This window comes from Hylobates moloch, unplaced genomic scaffold, assembly GCF_009828535.3.
Source record: "Hylobates moloch isolate HMO894 unplaced genomic scaffold, HMol_V3 SCAFFOLD_3, whole genome shotgun sequence".
Lineage (NCBI taxonomy): Eukaryota > Metazoa > Chordata > Mammalia > Primates > Hylobatidae > Hylobates > Hylobates moloch.
The window spans coordinates 152,751,791-152,768,058 of NW_026652278.1; the positions used below are offsets into that span (position 1 = coordinate 152,751,791).

General features: G+C 33.1%; 1 protein-coding gene across 2 annotated transcripts in view; it reads right to left on the reverse strand.

The window, feature by feature from the left end:
- Window positions 1-16,268, reverse strand: part of MARCHF1 (membrane associated ring-CH-type finger 1) — an 879,756-nt gene that overhangs the window by 598,456 nt on the left and 265,032 nt on the right. For both annotated transcript variants that reach the window (XM_058436859.1, XM_032148774.2), the window contains exon 2: window positions 11,530-11,604. The gene's annotated coding sequence lies outside the window, so the exon portion shown is untranslated. The remainder of the gene's footprint in view (window positions 1-11,529; window positions 11,605-16,268) is intronic.

Below are 16,268 nucleotides of genomic sequence, written 5' to 3' on the forward strand. Positions count from 1 at the left end.
CATTATCTGGATGATGGAATAAATATAGGCCCAAACCTCAGCACTGTGAAATACACCCTTGTAACACACCTGCACATGTATTTCGTGTATCTAAAATTAAAAAAAAAAAATTTAAAAATGTGCCTCCAGAGTCCTTCATTTTGTAAGGAATGTGTATGAGCAAATAAGGTGAACACAAAGTAAAAAGAATCAAAGTTAGAGAAAACACAAAGACAGAATGTAATAGAAATTTGTTATTCTATACTAACATTTAAGATTAATTCACTTTGTACCCATATGACAATATCCATTTAATAAACTGTGCATTATTCTGAATCTCACTGCATGCTAAAAAGGTCATTTTTTAGCCATAAGTACCATATAAATTGAATGAAATTTATTTGAAAACATTTAGTGACTGATGCTCAGAAGCGTAAATGGTGCTATTTTACTATGCCTAAACTATGAAGAAATCACTGAAGCCTTTACAGCAAGAAGGAAAACCCCGGGGAGTCTACTAACAATTTAGCACTGCCAATTCTTTTGGTAATGTTCATTTTACTTTTCATAGAGAAGTACAGAAAAGCTGTTCACTATAATTAAGACTGTAGACATGTAAAAAAAATAATGTAAGGCTTGTTATACTATAGACATCATTTAGTATGTAATGCAAGTCTCACAACACAGCGTCTAGGCCTCATATTGTTTTAACTTACTGCCTAAAATAAGTATATTTTAAAGATCTTGGTAAATATATTTCGCCAAGAAAGATTGTGACACCAAGGGAGAGCTTCTATCCTAGGATTTACAGATCTTATCTATGGGTTCCGTGAATAGACTTCAGATGACGTCACTAATCTCTAACTGAAACTGATCATCTCTTGAATCCTTAAATTATGATTAGTTAGCAAACCACAACAGCATTAGCAATATCTTTGAAATTTTCATTTTAGAAATTATTTCATATCATATTTTGGTTATTATAGATATCATAAACTATGATTTATACTCATTAGAGTTTCAAAATTACTATTATTATTAAACATACGCCTAGATCTTATTAAGTTTATCTATTACTATGGCACAAATTTGATTTCTCATGTTTTTGATCACTGTTTCAATATAATTATCTATTGTGTAATCCTCTGTATTTAAGTATATGTAGTAAAAATATTAACAAACATTCTTAGAGGGAATGCATAAACTTCACCAGACTTCCAAATGGATTTATGGCACTGTGGTGACTCTGTAATGGGTCAACTGGGCTAGGATCAACTACATTTTCCAGAATCTCCTTCCCTGTATGATTTAGGTAGGTTGGGCCACACACATTTTTGTGAGATTTGAGGGAACAAGTGAAACAACATCCATATTCTCTTTTATTTGGAAGGCTGGGCAGAGTCAACCAGTACCTTTGTAGGTCATACTCATCACAGTTTATCTTCTGGCTGGCTTCATGGTGGAACACAGAAGCTGGACCTGCTACTATTCCACCATTTCCTGTGACCCCTTCAGCTTCTCCTGGCTAGACAAGTGTTTAGCTCTGTGATTATGGGCACTAGCTTCTACCGTGGGATATCTCTATCATCAAGGTAGAAAGCAGTGATAAGTGAGAGCTGACATGAGTTACAACCCATTTTGGTTCATTTCAGCTCATGCTTTCAGCTTACCACTTGCTCTTTCCCACTTCACACCCATCTAAAACAAAATTTCAGATTATCATCAGATAATACTAATCATAAGGCCATGACATTAGCTAATGTTTATTCTAGGTTTATTCTAATTTTTAAAGTAATTGATGGCTGGTATTTTCTGGTTATGAAAATATATGTAGGTTAACTTCACTATATTTGTTTAGCTTCTTCTAAATCTAATGGTTACAGGACAGGTATGTTAGGAAGACGACCCTGAAACAGAGAACAAAAAACTCAAGATCACCAGGAAGTGCTTGTTTCGAAGGACAAGAGGAATTATTGAAGAGTAGCCCTAAAATGTCATGATTCAATTCAAGGAGATAGTTTAATTCTACTCTAGTTGAGTTCATGGTGTACTTCAGTCTTATGTCATGCTGTGACATTCAGTCTTACACTTCAGTCTTATTCCAGGATTGGTATTTTAAAAACTCTATGTGATTTGTGTGTCACAACGCAAGTGATAGAGCAGCAGCATCAATAAGTTGGTGTGTATTCCCAACTATTTTAAGAAAGAATGAAGATCTTTTCATGATCTATTCAGTCACAGAAGACAGATGTGCTCAGCTCAAGGAGCCCTGAATGTGATGCGAAAATTATTTCGGCTGTCTTTATGCAATGGTTAGGGCCAACCATCTATATTCGTAACTCTTGTCTGACCAACAACATGACCGGTAATGCATTTAGACACATGACTGTCTTGCCTTTAGATTAAAAACACGGAGGAACTGCTCATGCTAATTTAGAAAAGGGCCATGTAAATGGTCCAATTTTTCCCCGTTGGCTCTAAAGAACATATAATTTTTGTTACCATTGCAAAGCAGAAAAGATTACCTTTTGCAGATTATTTCAAATATGGTTAATGTTGAATTTGTGTGGAAAATCATTGAACCTCAGTCAAATACATGTATATGTTATCATCAAAATGTTTTGATTCACAGTCTCTGCAAAATTTAACAGGATGATTGAAATCAGTTTTCTCAGCTGCATGAACAAACAGTCTGACTTATATGGGGTGCTTAATCCACAGGAGACCCAGAGAATGTAAAAAATGGGATAATCAGGAAAAGTCAGAATATTTCAGCAGATTGATATTTATGTACAATCGTGCTACCATGTAAAGTTGTGAGAGCTCTTTTCATTTATTTAACAAGAGCAGGTTAGAATGTTAGCACTTTCAATGTTAATGAGATTTAAGGCTACGTGGAAAAATACTATGTCTGTCTATCTATCTATATACTTTTTCATTTTCTATAATTGTACAAATTTCTTTGTCAAAACATCTTCCATTATATTGATAAAGACCACATTGAAATAAAAATCAGTTTGAGATAAACTCTATTTCCTAGAAAAGTCTCCCTTGTTGTCTCAGATAACTATTATATAAGCTACTGTAACAGGACTGATTACCTAAGGCATATTAGAAAGCAATGAAGCATAAAACTTATTTTCAATATCAAATTCAAAGCAGGACAAAAGGTGAATTCATTAATGCGAATGTTAAAACAAATGAAATGGAAAGTCACCGTTGTTAATTATGCTGGAAAAACAGATGAGAGTTCGTCATGCTTAAAAACTTCTTTTAAAATATATTATTCAAAAGAAAATTTTAGTAATATTGTTCTCTGAGGTCATAATATCAAAAATATATGTATAAATTCCTTTAAAAGCCGTGAAAAATGCGAACCTAATACTTTTTAATTTTGTTATATTTTCTATTATGGATGTGAAAAGTTGCAAGTGATAATTATCATGAAGAAGGAAGAAGAAATACGTGTATCTCTTCTAATCAGCAAAGAAAACCACCACAGTTCATGAGAAGGAACACATAAATAAAATTCTGTCATGTTGGTAACTGATAGTCTCTGTATTGATCTGTATTCCGTACATGAATCTCTCTAACTGAAAAGAAACTGAATTTTCCCTTTAAAGACTTCTAATTTTTACACTTATTCATTCAAACTCATGTTATATAGCAAGCATTTCCTCTTTAGAGGTGTTAAGAGCTTTATTCCAAATAACGAAACTTTCATAACTAACTAGTATAGAACATAGGTTAAAACAATAGCAAGAGAATGTGCACATTTTGCATAAATCTATTTAGAAACCACGTTCACCTGGCAGATTAATTACAAAAGAGTATCAATCTAATTAAACTCATTAAAAGAGTCAACTCAAGGTTTTACTTTTGACGGTATGTGGTATATCTCCAAGACCTGTCCAAATCTTCTCACAGACATATCCAACTTTTAGATAGCCTTTTAGCATTCATTTAAACATTTAGAGTTCCTTTCTGACAAAAACAAATTTAATCCTGCACACAGGTACTTCAACTTCTGGTGATAAGTAGAATTGCCAGCAATATAGGCTAAATAAGAATATGTGTTGCCTAAATGAATAAAGTCATAGCCTTCAACTGCCACAATGAAATGTCTTTGTTTTCAACATGGTTGATATCTACAGCATAGAGGTGCTTTTTCAGTCATGCATGAAAAATGTCTGCCTTTCACATTCTCATTAAAACCTCATTTATGAGTTGTCTGCCCTAAAACTCCTATTTTAAGCCTGCTGGAGATAGTTGATAGTCAAGATAATTGTCTAAGGAGTAAGCTGCCAACCATTTACTCCTTAAGACTCCTCAGACTTTTTCCCTGTGTTTCCAGATAATCAGAATGCTGTCATAATCACTTTGGTTCCTGGAGTAATTGCATTTAAATTTTGTCCAAGGTGTCTATCAAAGGCTGATACAAGAAATAACCATATGCAGAAGATCTTTGCTATAGTTAACAAAGTTGTATTGAGGATACAGGCTATTATGTTGTTTAAATGCATCAGCATCTTCATAAAACCTAAGGGAGAAAGATATTTCTCTTGATTAACTGCTATTCTTTCTTTTAGACAAGAGTATAACAAATACAAAGCTATGTGCTGAAATGCTATAACTCTCTCCAACACATTTGTTTTATTTTGATAAAACAATTATCTGTCTAATTTTGTACTTCCCTAGTTAGTGCCATTTGTCATATATCAGTGGTTTTTGACTCACAGTACACATTTTTCTTATCAATCACAATTTTTAAATTGGATAATATTTAACAACATTAAACGCATAATGATATATTGAAAAGACATAACGGTAAAATAGATCTAAAATAGATTAGGGGATATTAATTTCTTTTCTTATTAACTTTTAAGACAGAATCTCACTCTGTTGTTCAGATTAGAGTGCAGTGGTGTAATCTTGTCTCACAGTAAACTCTGCCTCTTGGGCTCAAGCAGTCCTCCCCACTCAGCATCCCAAGCAGCTGAAACTATAGGCAAGTACCACCACGCTCTGCTAATTTCTGTATTTTTAGTAGAAACAGGGTTTCACCACGTTGCCCAGTCTGGTATGGAACTCCTGGGCTCAAGTAATCCACCCGCTTCTGCCCCACAAAGTGCTGGGATTATAGGCATGAGCCACCATGCCTGGCCTGAGATATTAACTTCTATTTCTCTCAACATTCCAAGACTCCTGTTTATTCACTTAAAAAATCACTTTTAGATAATCTAGAAGTGCAGTAACAGTATAAAATGGAAAAGAATACAAATGAACTATTTATTTTATTATCAAAATGTCAATAATACAAAAAAAGAGAATAGGTTTCAGATTAAAATTGGAAAAAGGGAAGCCTTGGAAAATAAGTTCAGGATATTTCAAAAACTGGAAAATCTCACTCCATGAATCATTCACACAAACTACCCCCTCCACCTCCTCCATCCTCTTTCTTAATTTTTTATATTTCCATTCATCAGTTCACTACATATCTTTCCAGTTATTCGGAGTCTGAAATTTGACATAATCTTTGATTTCTCTTACCTTTTTTTTTCTCATATCAATTTCTCAGAAAGTGATAGAATAGCATTTCATTGAACTGTCTCTTGTGACTATCCCTACCACTGAACAAAGTATAGGCTGCCTAACATGGAATTCATTCTTTTCGTGGCTTAAAGCAACCTTATCTCCTTAGCGTTGCTCCCCACTATTAATAAAATTCTCTCTGATGAGGATTTCAATACCTTTAAAGCAGATATGTAACATTATATACTAAGTAAATTCCTAAGTCAAGCCTGTTTTTATTTTATTCTATCTGTAATAACGATTTTTTACTAAGTTTTACCTGTATTTTATGTTCAAAATTTAATTACATTATTCTCTGAATGACTGCAGTACTTCATTCATTCATTCATTGTTTTTTTCTACATCCCTTTGAATACACACATGACATGCAAAGGATCAGTTAAAGGTGTTGTGAAAGGGCAAAAACTTATAACATAGTCTGCACTTATAACTAACTGGAATCCCACATTTAATTTTTATATAAATGAATTTTCTCCACAATGAGATGATAGCAATTTAGAAGCAGTGGTCATATTTTGTACTTCTATTCCTCAGAGTTTTTGGCAGAAATATTCATTCGATTGAATTTCTTAAATTAAAAAACCTGGAAAAATAGATTGTTAATTTTATCTCTACAAAGTTTCTGGAAAAAGATGTCTATAAAATAACTAGCATTATAACCAGAAAGTAGAGTTATTTCTAAGCTAAAATTGCTTATTTAAAATACAAGAAAAATAGTCTCTTTTCATAGGTATTACCTTATGAAGCATAATCCTCTCTTAAGAGAATAGCAATAACGGGCAGCATAAGATAGCTGTGATTTTTAAAACGTGCTTATTAAAATATTTGTTTAAATCTATTCTAGCCAGAGGAAATTAGTTCAGCTCCCAGGGCAATTCCCATTCCAAAAGCAGGGGGTCTATTTTAATCATCTCTTAAACCTTTAGAGAGAACTGTACTAATTCTCCATTGAAAACTGGACAATTATTCGACTGGGACCATTGTTGAGCGTGAGACGCTTTGTTAAACCAGTTACTCTCTCCTCTGTATGGTTCCAGAAAAGCAAAGCCACTGCTGATTGAAATGATAAAGCTAATGACCTATTTACAGAATGTAAAATAGTAACTAACTGATGATCATATAATCCTAGGTTTAAAAGATTTCATGTTGGATTAATGAGCACTTTCGTCCCCCAGACAGTCCAAGATAAGATCTGTTTTACTTTAAAGGTCTCTCAAAAGAAGGGTTTTTCAAAGTGCTATCTTCAGTTACTCCTGTGCTGAAAAACTCTCACAGCTTGAAAATCTACACTAATAATAGTCCAGGTTTATTATACTTTTAAAAAAATCATTACAAAATAAAGAATTGGCCACCTTTTCTATAAGATCTCTTCATATACAGTACATGAAGAATAATAATCTCACTATGTCTTCTTTTTCAAATGCAAGTATTCTATTTCCTTAATTTTGTATCAGAGATATGATTACTGAGAATTCTTCATCATAATTTTTATTTCTCTTTCCGCCTTTCCCACATATTCCAGATTCTTCATTAGCTGACTCAACCACAAGCCTTCAGAGTAATCAAGAAGCACGTGACCGAAGCAAGATAACATTTCTTCTTGACTTTTAAAAATCATTCCTGGATTCTACTAATCTAAGCTCTAATAACACCTACATGATACCCAACTTGGGTTTCTCAGACCTGTAGAGAGTGAATGTAGTAGAGGAAACAGACTTGTGAAATCCTAATGATTTGTACAACAAACTCCCGGGACAAGAGTTTACCTATGTAACAGACCTTCACACATACCCCTGAACCTAAAATAAAAGTAAAAAAAAAAAAAAAAAAAAAAAAAAGATTCACCACTGATAGAACTGCACAGATCATATGCAACACCAAATCTCTTTGCCATTGTTCACACTTAGAAGCTGATATATGGAAACATTCAACAGAAGTTTCCAACTAATGTAAAATTTTAAAGTTTTTTTTTTTTTTGCACATGGTACTAGTATTTATTTATTGTTTATTACTGCCAGCAAGGCAGAGCAATACCATAGATCCAGGATGATATGGTTTGGCTGTGCCCCCACCCAAATGTCATCTTGAACTGTAGCTCCCATAATCCCCGCATGTTGTGGAAGGGAACTCCTGGGACCTCATCGTGCTGTTCTCACAATAGTGAGTGAGTTCTCATGAGATCTGATGGTCTTATAAGGGGCTTTTCCCCCTCTGCTCAACAATTATAATACAATAAGATAAAATCAGCATTAAGACAACTCATTTGTGACAAAATGTCTGGGCTCATCAAAAGCACATTTGACATAAAATTCTGAGACCTATTATTTACATTTCATTCTGATGCCTATTAGATTCTGGAATTCCACTAACTATAGAGACTTTCTCTGAGTGTTGTTTCTCCAAATAGCAAAAAGTATTCTCTACCCTAATTCAGCTTCCCCTGGGAGAAATATTTGCCAAAGCGAACAATGATCAATGAAACAATCAATTTATTGCTAATTTATGTATTGTTCTGTGGATAAAGTGAAGATATAAAAATATTTTCTGTCACCTTGTGAAGAAGGACACTTTGGCTTCCTCTTCCACCACAATTCTAAGTTTCCTGAGGCCTCCCCAGCCATGTAGAACTGTGTGTCAATTAAACCTCTTTATAAATTACCTAGTCTCAGGTATTTCTTCATAGCAGCATGAGAATAAATTAATACATAGGGTTTAACCCAAGGTGCTTAATAAATATTGATAACTGAACCTATATATATATCTATATTCTGTTGGAGAGAAATAAAATCAGGTATCTTTTCAATACATTGTGGAAAACATTCCATTGCCAAACATGATTTTTCACTGTTTAGTACTCTGTTTTAGCATAGGCATTTATAAGATCAATTGTCCTTTAATTCATTCACAACTTTATATTAGCATATAATCTGCAACATTTATATTAAATAGGAATTTTACTATCAAGAAACATCTGTATTTTTTTATTATTATTATACATTAAGTTTTAGGGTACATGTGCACAATGTGCAGGTTTGTTACATATGTGTCCATGTGCAATCTTGGTGTGCTGCACCCATTAACTCGTCATTTAGCATTAGGTGTATCTCCTAATACCATCCCTCTCCCCTCCCCCCACCCCACAACAGTCCCCGGAGTGTGATGTTCCCCTTCCTGTGTCCATGTGTTCTCATTGTTCAATTCCCACCTATGAGTGAGAACATGCGGCATTTGGTTTTTTGTCCTTGCGATAGTTTACTGAGAATGATGATTTCCAGTTTCATCCATGTCCGAGCCCGCATCACCAAGTCAATCCTAGGCCAAAAGAACAAAGCTAGAGGCATCATGCTACCTGACTTCAAACTATACTATAAGGCTACAGTAACCAAAACAACATGGTACTGGTACCAAAACAGAGATACAGATCAATGGAACAGAACAGAGCCCTCAGAAATAATGCCGCATATCTACAACTATCTCATCTTTGACAAAAACAAGAAATGGGGGCTGGCAAAACTGGCTAGCCATATGTAGAAAGCTGAAACTGGATCCCTTCCTTACACCTGATACAAAAATTAATTCAAGATGGATTACAGACTTACATGTTAGACCTAAAGCCATAAAAATTCTAGAAGAAAACCTAGGCAATACCATTCAGGACATAGGCATGGGAAAGGACTTCATCTCTAAAACACCAAAAACAATGGCAACGAAAGCCAAAATTGACAAATGGGATCTAATTAAACTAAAGAGCTTCTGCACAGGAAAAGAAATTACCATCAGAGTGAACAGGCAACCTACAGAATGGGAGAAAATTTTCACAACCTACTCATCTGACAAAGGGCTAATATCCAGAATCTACAATGAACTCAAACAAATTTACAAGAAAAAAACAAACCCCATCAAAAAGTGGACGAAGGACATCAACAGACACTTCTCAAAAGAAGACATTTATGCAGCCAAAAAACACATGAAAAAATGCTCAGCATCACTGGCCATCAGAGAAATGCAAATTAAAACCACAATGAGATACCATCTCACACCAGTTAGAATGGCCATCATTAAAAAGTCAGGAAACAACAGGTGCTGGAGAGGATGTGGAGAAATAGGAACACTTTTACACTGTTGGTGGGACTGTAAACTAGTTCAACCATTGTGGAAGTCAGTGTGGCGATTCCTCAGGGATCTAGAACCAGAAATACCATTTGACCCATCCATCCCATTACTGGGTATATACCCAAAGGACTATAAATCATGCTGCTGTAAAGACACATGCACATGTATGTTTACTGCGGCACTATTCACAATAGCAAAGACTTGGAACCAACCCAAATGTACAACAACGATAGACTGGATTAAGAAAATGTGGCACATATACACCATGCAATACTATGCAGCCATAAAAAAGATTTAAGTTTTAATGTTGTTGTTATTTGAAAATTTTAAAAAACCTATTGGAATTGAAGATATATATATATATATATACATACACACACACACACACACACAGGTAGCTAAACAATTACTTATTTAAAAAATTGAGAATTGATTATTTTTATTAAATGAGGTTTTCTTTAGGGGAAAAACTCAATTATTTCCTTGGGGAAAAATAATAATGTAAATGGATAGAATTTGAAACAGAATGAAACCACTGGGGCACCATTTAAGTTTAAGATAATTATCTTTTGTAAATCTCCTATATAATCTTTATTTTTGCTTCACAATATATGTTAAAATTTGTCTTTCCAAAGTTTCCACTTTTTATGTGATTCTTCGCCAATTTCAAGATCTTTTTGAACTCATTTATGCCCTTAGAATTACTGGAATTTTCTAAAATCTATTCTAACTCTTAAGTGTGTTCTTTATGTTACCACACTCAGCACTTAAGTTGTTCAAAATACTGGAGTAATAAAAATACCCTGATGAAGGGCACTTGTGATGACTATTATGCCACAGAATTCAGAAATTTAGATCCTTTTTTTCATCTAGTCGATTCCTCCATTCATTTACTATGAGGCAATACAATCACATTTTTTTCCCTTGTGAAAAAAAGTCTGCTTGAATGAAAAGCCAAAAAAAAAAAAAAAAAAAGAAAAGAAAAAAGCTGCAAGTGTCAAAATAAATGACTTGTATTATATTCTCTTAACCTACTGTGTCTGTCATAGGAAACTACTTATGGGCAAAGGGACTATTTTATCTCAGTATCAGAAGGCAGTTTGTAAAGGAGGGGAAAATCTATTTGCTTTATATTGCGTTTCAGAAACTGACATAGCAAAATTTCAACTTTGAGATATTCAGAAGGATTATAAATTTGAAGGTTCGGGAAACATTCAATTTAATGTCGTTCATGATTTTCTACACAATAGCCTTTGGTTGCTCTGGGTCACATGAAATAAATGTTATATTCTAATCCATCTAAATCATATAGTGCAAAAATAAATGTTACATCCTAATATATCGAAGTCATATAGTGCATATCTCATCATGATGAATATGATAATCCTTGAATGTATAATCTAAGTATTAGTAACAAGATAAAATTAATCTGTATCCCAAAGATGGTCAGTATTTAGCTACCTTCATAAAGCCAGTTTCCACAGGTAAAATCAAATGTATTTGTTCACTGAAATGGAGGTACTATAATTACCAATATATTTGCCAAGGTCAAGTCAGCATTACTGAAAGCACTGCCCTTTTACCAAATGATAAGATTCTTATCACAAGTCATTAAAATATTGCCCAATAGATACAAGGAAACAGAGTTAATCTAAAAAAGAAATGCCTTTTCATTATTCATTGAAACTGAATAAAATTAAGGTAAAACAAAGTTTGAAAAAAATAAAATCAATTAAGCCTTCCATTAAAACAAAATTAGACACTAATTCCAAATGAGAAAAGGGATTTTCTGCAGCAGAAAGTCTTCTTTATTTAAAGAATAAAGACAAAAATAGATGAACTTACAAAATACAGCAGTCTTGTTTAATCACAGCAGGACAGTTGAGTATATTTTCTCAGAGTTCTTTTGGGGTACATTTCCTGAAACAAAAATTAAATTAATGTTAAGGCCAAGCTCAAAAATGACCATAAGGAAACTATGGTTTTTATAATGGAAAGACCACACAAGTGTTGTAGAAATTTGGGGCCTATATAAGTAGTCTTTAAAATATAATGTAATACTGTTCTTCATTTCATTTCTGCCAATATTCAGATCATGTAAAATAATTTATATAAATTTCTATATGGTTGCAAAATATCTACATACTTCATAATAAGAAATAAACTGAAGTTTTATGTTCTAATAGAGAATTTCAAAATAATCTCCTCTGGCATAAGATAAGAAGGGTTGTTTGAGCCATTTATGTGCTGCCAAACAATGTAAGACACTCAGGAACCTCTCCAAACACAGAGGTAAAATTTAAAAAGTCAAACTAGAATATCTGGTTTCAATTTGATCCGGTTGTTTGATAAAAATACAGTCTGAATTTACCTCAATGTTTTGAACATAATGAGGATGAATAAAAGGATGTGGTGGTTGAAGGATACACAAAACAGCTTCACTTTTGGATCCTTATGTAATCTGAGCGGCACATTGGGGGAAATATCCACAAGCCATGTACTTCACTACCTCTATTATGCCTCTATAAAACAACACCAACTATTTTATCTCTTGTTTTAGGATCCACTCCAATAAAAGACATACATGGCTACAATACTACATTGCCTTTGTTTAGCTGAAGGGGCTAAGGATACAATTGTGTGTATAATGAGCTGGTATCCATATCTTATAATCTCTCCATATTCTTTTTTTGCATATAGAATGATCACAAGAAAGTATCTTAACAAACTAAAGTAATAGGGGATATTATTGATCATTTTTTCAAAGAATGTATACAATAGCATTGTAGTTGCAGAGAAAGCATGACATTTTCATATCAGAGTTGTATCTGTTTATGAAGTCAATGTACATAGAGCTAAAGCAGAAATTGTATAATAGTTATTTAAAATGAGCTTGCTTATAGAATTAATAAGTTGATATATAAAAGTCAACTGCTGATACTGGGAACACATTGTAACCACATAAGGTGAGAAAACTAAATTCACACTATATACAACAAATTAAAAATGAGATCAGTTAGAGAAGCAACAAAAACAACAACAAAATATTTCTACAAGAAAAGAATACATTGCATAGAACCATGAAATTTTCCATTAATTTTTAAATGTTTATCAACACAATTTTTAAAATAGGTCATTGTTATTATTTCCACTTTCACTGTTTTTTAATAAATTACGTAATACATTTTTTAAATAAGTTATGTATTTTCAAATTCTGAAAATAAGATATTACCAAATACCCATTAAACAATTGCAAATAAATTTGACAAATTAAAGAATGATATCTTTCCTAGGCTCAGGATATTGAGGCCACTGTCTTCCAGCTTTAACTGTGGCTACCGGCAGTTTTGCTTATTTAAGTTGAATAACTTGGAACATTCTCTATTTCAATGGATTTTATTTTTACATATTATGTAGTTTAATGAAATTGGTATATTAAAATCCAAGTTCCAAATACAAGGTATTATGAAATATCATTGGGAGTATTAGCATAATGAAAACAAACAGGAACAACAAACTCCAAACATTATGCTGTCATTGGTTGGATGAAAGAGATTATTAGGATTATGTATTCTACTGCTTCATGATTTTAGGTTCCCCACGTGGCCTTCTGAAAGCTTAATAGCTTAATGCTTTCTCTCTGTATATGTACCTTTCTAACATTTACATCCTTTAGTGTAATATGGCATGGAAGACAATACAGAAAGGGAGAAAGAAAGGAAAAGAGAGAGGGAGGGAGAGATAAAGAAAAAGAGGAAAGAAAGATGCATATTTATGTATCTGGGGAAAGGAGGGACCTCTAAACTGTGGTCAGCACTGGCGTTCTTACATATTTGGGCATTCGGTGAGATGGGTGCCAAAAATCTCTTCGTATGGATGACTTAGGTGAATCGTGAGAAAAATCTAATAAATAATTGTATAGGTATGTCTATCCGAGAAATAAATTATTCAGGGAGGGGTAGGGGGGATGTCAAAATTGAAGCAACAGATGGTGCATAACCATTAGACATGAGATTTATCTTTCAACATAGTCTCCCTTGACTCACTGCATATTATTTTGGAAAGAACAAGAATGTAAGTAAAAAGTGAAATGCTGGATTGCTTTGGTTATTCAAATTGAGCACAACACTTCTCAGGGTGACCCACTCATTTTAAACATCATTTTCATTTTTATATAAAAACCATAAGTGTTTCACCCCAAAATAAGAGACTTGCATATTTATTAAAACAAACTTCCAGTAGAGGGGATAAAGGATTCCATTATAATAGGGTCATTAAACATCATTCCACTGGGGCTTATAAAGGAGGGACAAGTTGGTAAACTCAAGATTTGTGAATCGAAAATCAGTGTCGATTTAATAACATATATGATAACTACTGTGCTTCTGAACAAGTAGCTGAGCTTCAAAAAATACGTTTATCTACCTATCAGTCGATTTAACTATCCATATATCAATAAATCAAATGATTAACCAATCAACTAATCTATTGTTATATGTATGTACACATATATGTATATATATTCAGAAAAATAAAAACATATCTCATTGAACGTAATGCACTGGTTATAGTTAATATATTTTTATTGCAATTCACATTATTTTCTTATTCTTTATTATAACATTAAGGTTTTTCTGAGTTCCCTGTTTAAGTAAAAGATGCTTCCAGTATGATACAAATTACATAAGTGCAATTAGCATTTACCAATTAATAATTCAAAAATAAGTATTAATGAAGGCTTAACAATTTTTGTATAATGACCCATTCTTTAAATGACAGTAATTGTTAATATTTAGTGCAGAAATTTAATCAGTATAAAATTAAATGCTGTGTTAAAATTTGCTTTGTCCCAGTATATAAGTATGATATCATATTATGTTATATTTTGCTATTTTTCCTAAGTACTATAAGTGCCATAAGATTTACAATGAAATAATCAGAAGATAACTATTGAAACAGCTTATTTTATTATGATAAATAGTATTAAGACAAGAAAAAAATAGGAAACTACACACACACAATAAAATGTTTGGAACATTGTGAAAATTTTGGAGAATTCAGAGTGAATTACCAAAAAAAAAAAAAAGGCAAAGGAAAACACTTCAGAGCTATTAATTTTAGCAGAATATAGTACAAATCGTCACTGATGGAACAGCACATGAAATTATCTCCCACTTCCATGTCAACGACTACTGACCTTCAAGAAAATCTAGCAGACAAAAACAAGTTCTGAAGAATCATCAAATGAAATGCATTCCCTTATAATCTCAGAAGGTGGACGTATTTTTAAATATTCAGCAATGAGCCACTCTTGCTGAAAATTTTGCATCTTATATAAGAAAGTTTAAATTTACAAAAGACAGAGCAGGAAGGAAGTTTGAGGGTGGTTATTTTATCCTGATATTTTTCAGATGAAAAAAACTCATATGTTCTCTGCATACAAAGGGTCTTATATTTGTTTTCAATTTCTTCAGGGATAAAAAACATAAACCGTTACTTAAGAATGGGCAATAATCAGTCATGAGCAATGAGGAAACGTGAATAAAATCAACTGGACAGCAATCACAGTGTTAGATATTTATAATTAAAGTCTAATTTGGAAAACTCAGTAACTACTTTTGTTGAAGAATAGAGACCAAATGAAGATATGGCATGTTGTTGTTGAACATATAATATACATAATTTTGATGTTGGCAAGACAAATGTGTTCAGAAGATCATCCAAGAAAGTTTATGAGAGTGATAATGGAAATTTTCTGCATTTGGCAGAGACCATAGTAAAACTTGATAATATTGTGAAAGAATATTTATTCAGACTACAAACATTGGCATCAAGTAATATGACACATCATTTAAGAAACTATATAAAAAACTGAAGAGACACTGCAGAAATGAGTCAAGTCATTCTGAATAAAAGAAATGCTAAATTTTATTCAAATTATTTTGGATACAGCTTATGATGTAAGTTTGGTATAACAAATTATAAATATTGTGAATTTGATAACTCAAATTTTTCAATACCTTAAAATAAATATTTCTGAGAAAATTTTCCAGGAGATGAAACAATAAGATACAATTTTTATGGATTCTTAAAATTCAAAATCTAGAAATAAAATAATTCAAAGATTTGGAAGATGTCATAGTTCCCACAGATATACACAGAAAGCAACAGATTTCAGTAGAAGGTACATAAAAGACAATTCTAAGGAATTCCAAATTTTACAATTTGCTCTCCCATCTCTAATTATGAATACTTTAGAGTAGAGAAAAACTTTCTTTGGCTATCACTGATCTTTTTTTGTAAGGTTTAAAATCTAAATAACTTGGCTGGGCGTGGTGGCTCACGCCTGTAATCCCAGCACTTTGGGAGGCCGAGGCGGGCAGATCACGAGGTCAGGAGATCGAGACCATCCTGGCTAACATGGTGAAACCCCATCTCTACTAAAAATACAAAAAATTAGCCAGGCGAGGTGGCGGGCGCCTGTAGTCCCAGCTACGCAGGAGGCTGAGGCAGGAGAATGGCGTGAACCCTGGGGGGCAGAGCCTGCAGTGAGCCGAGATGGCACCACTGCACTCCAGCCTGGG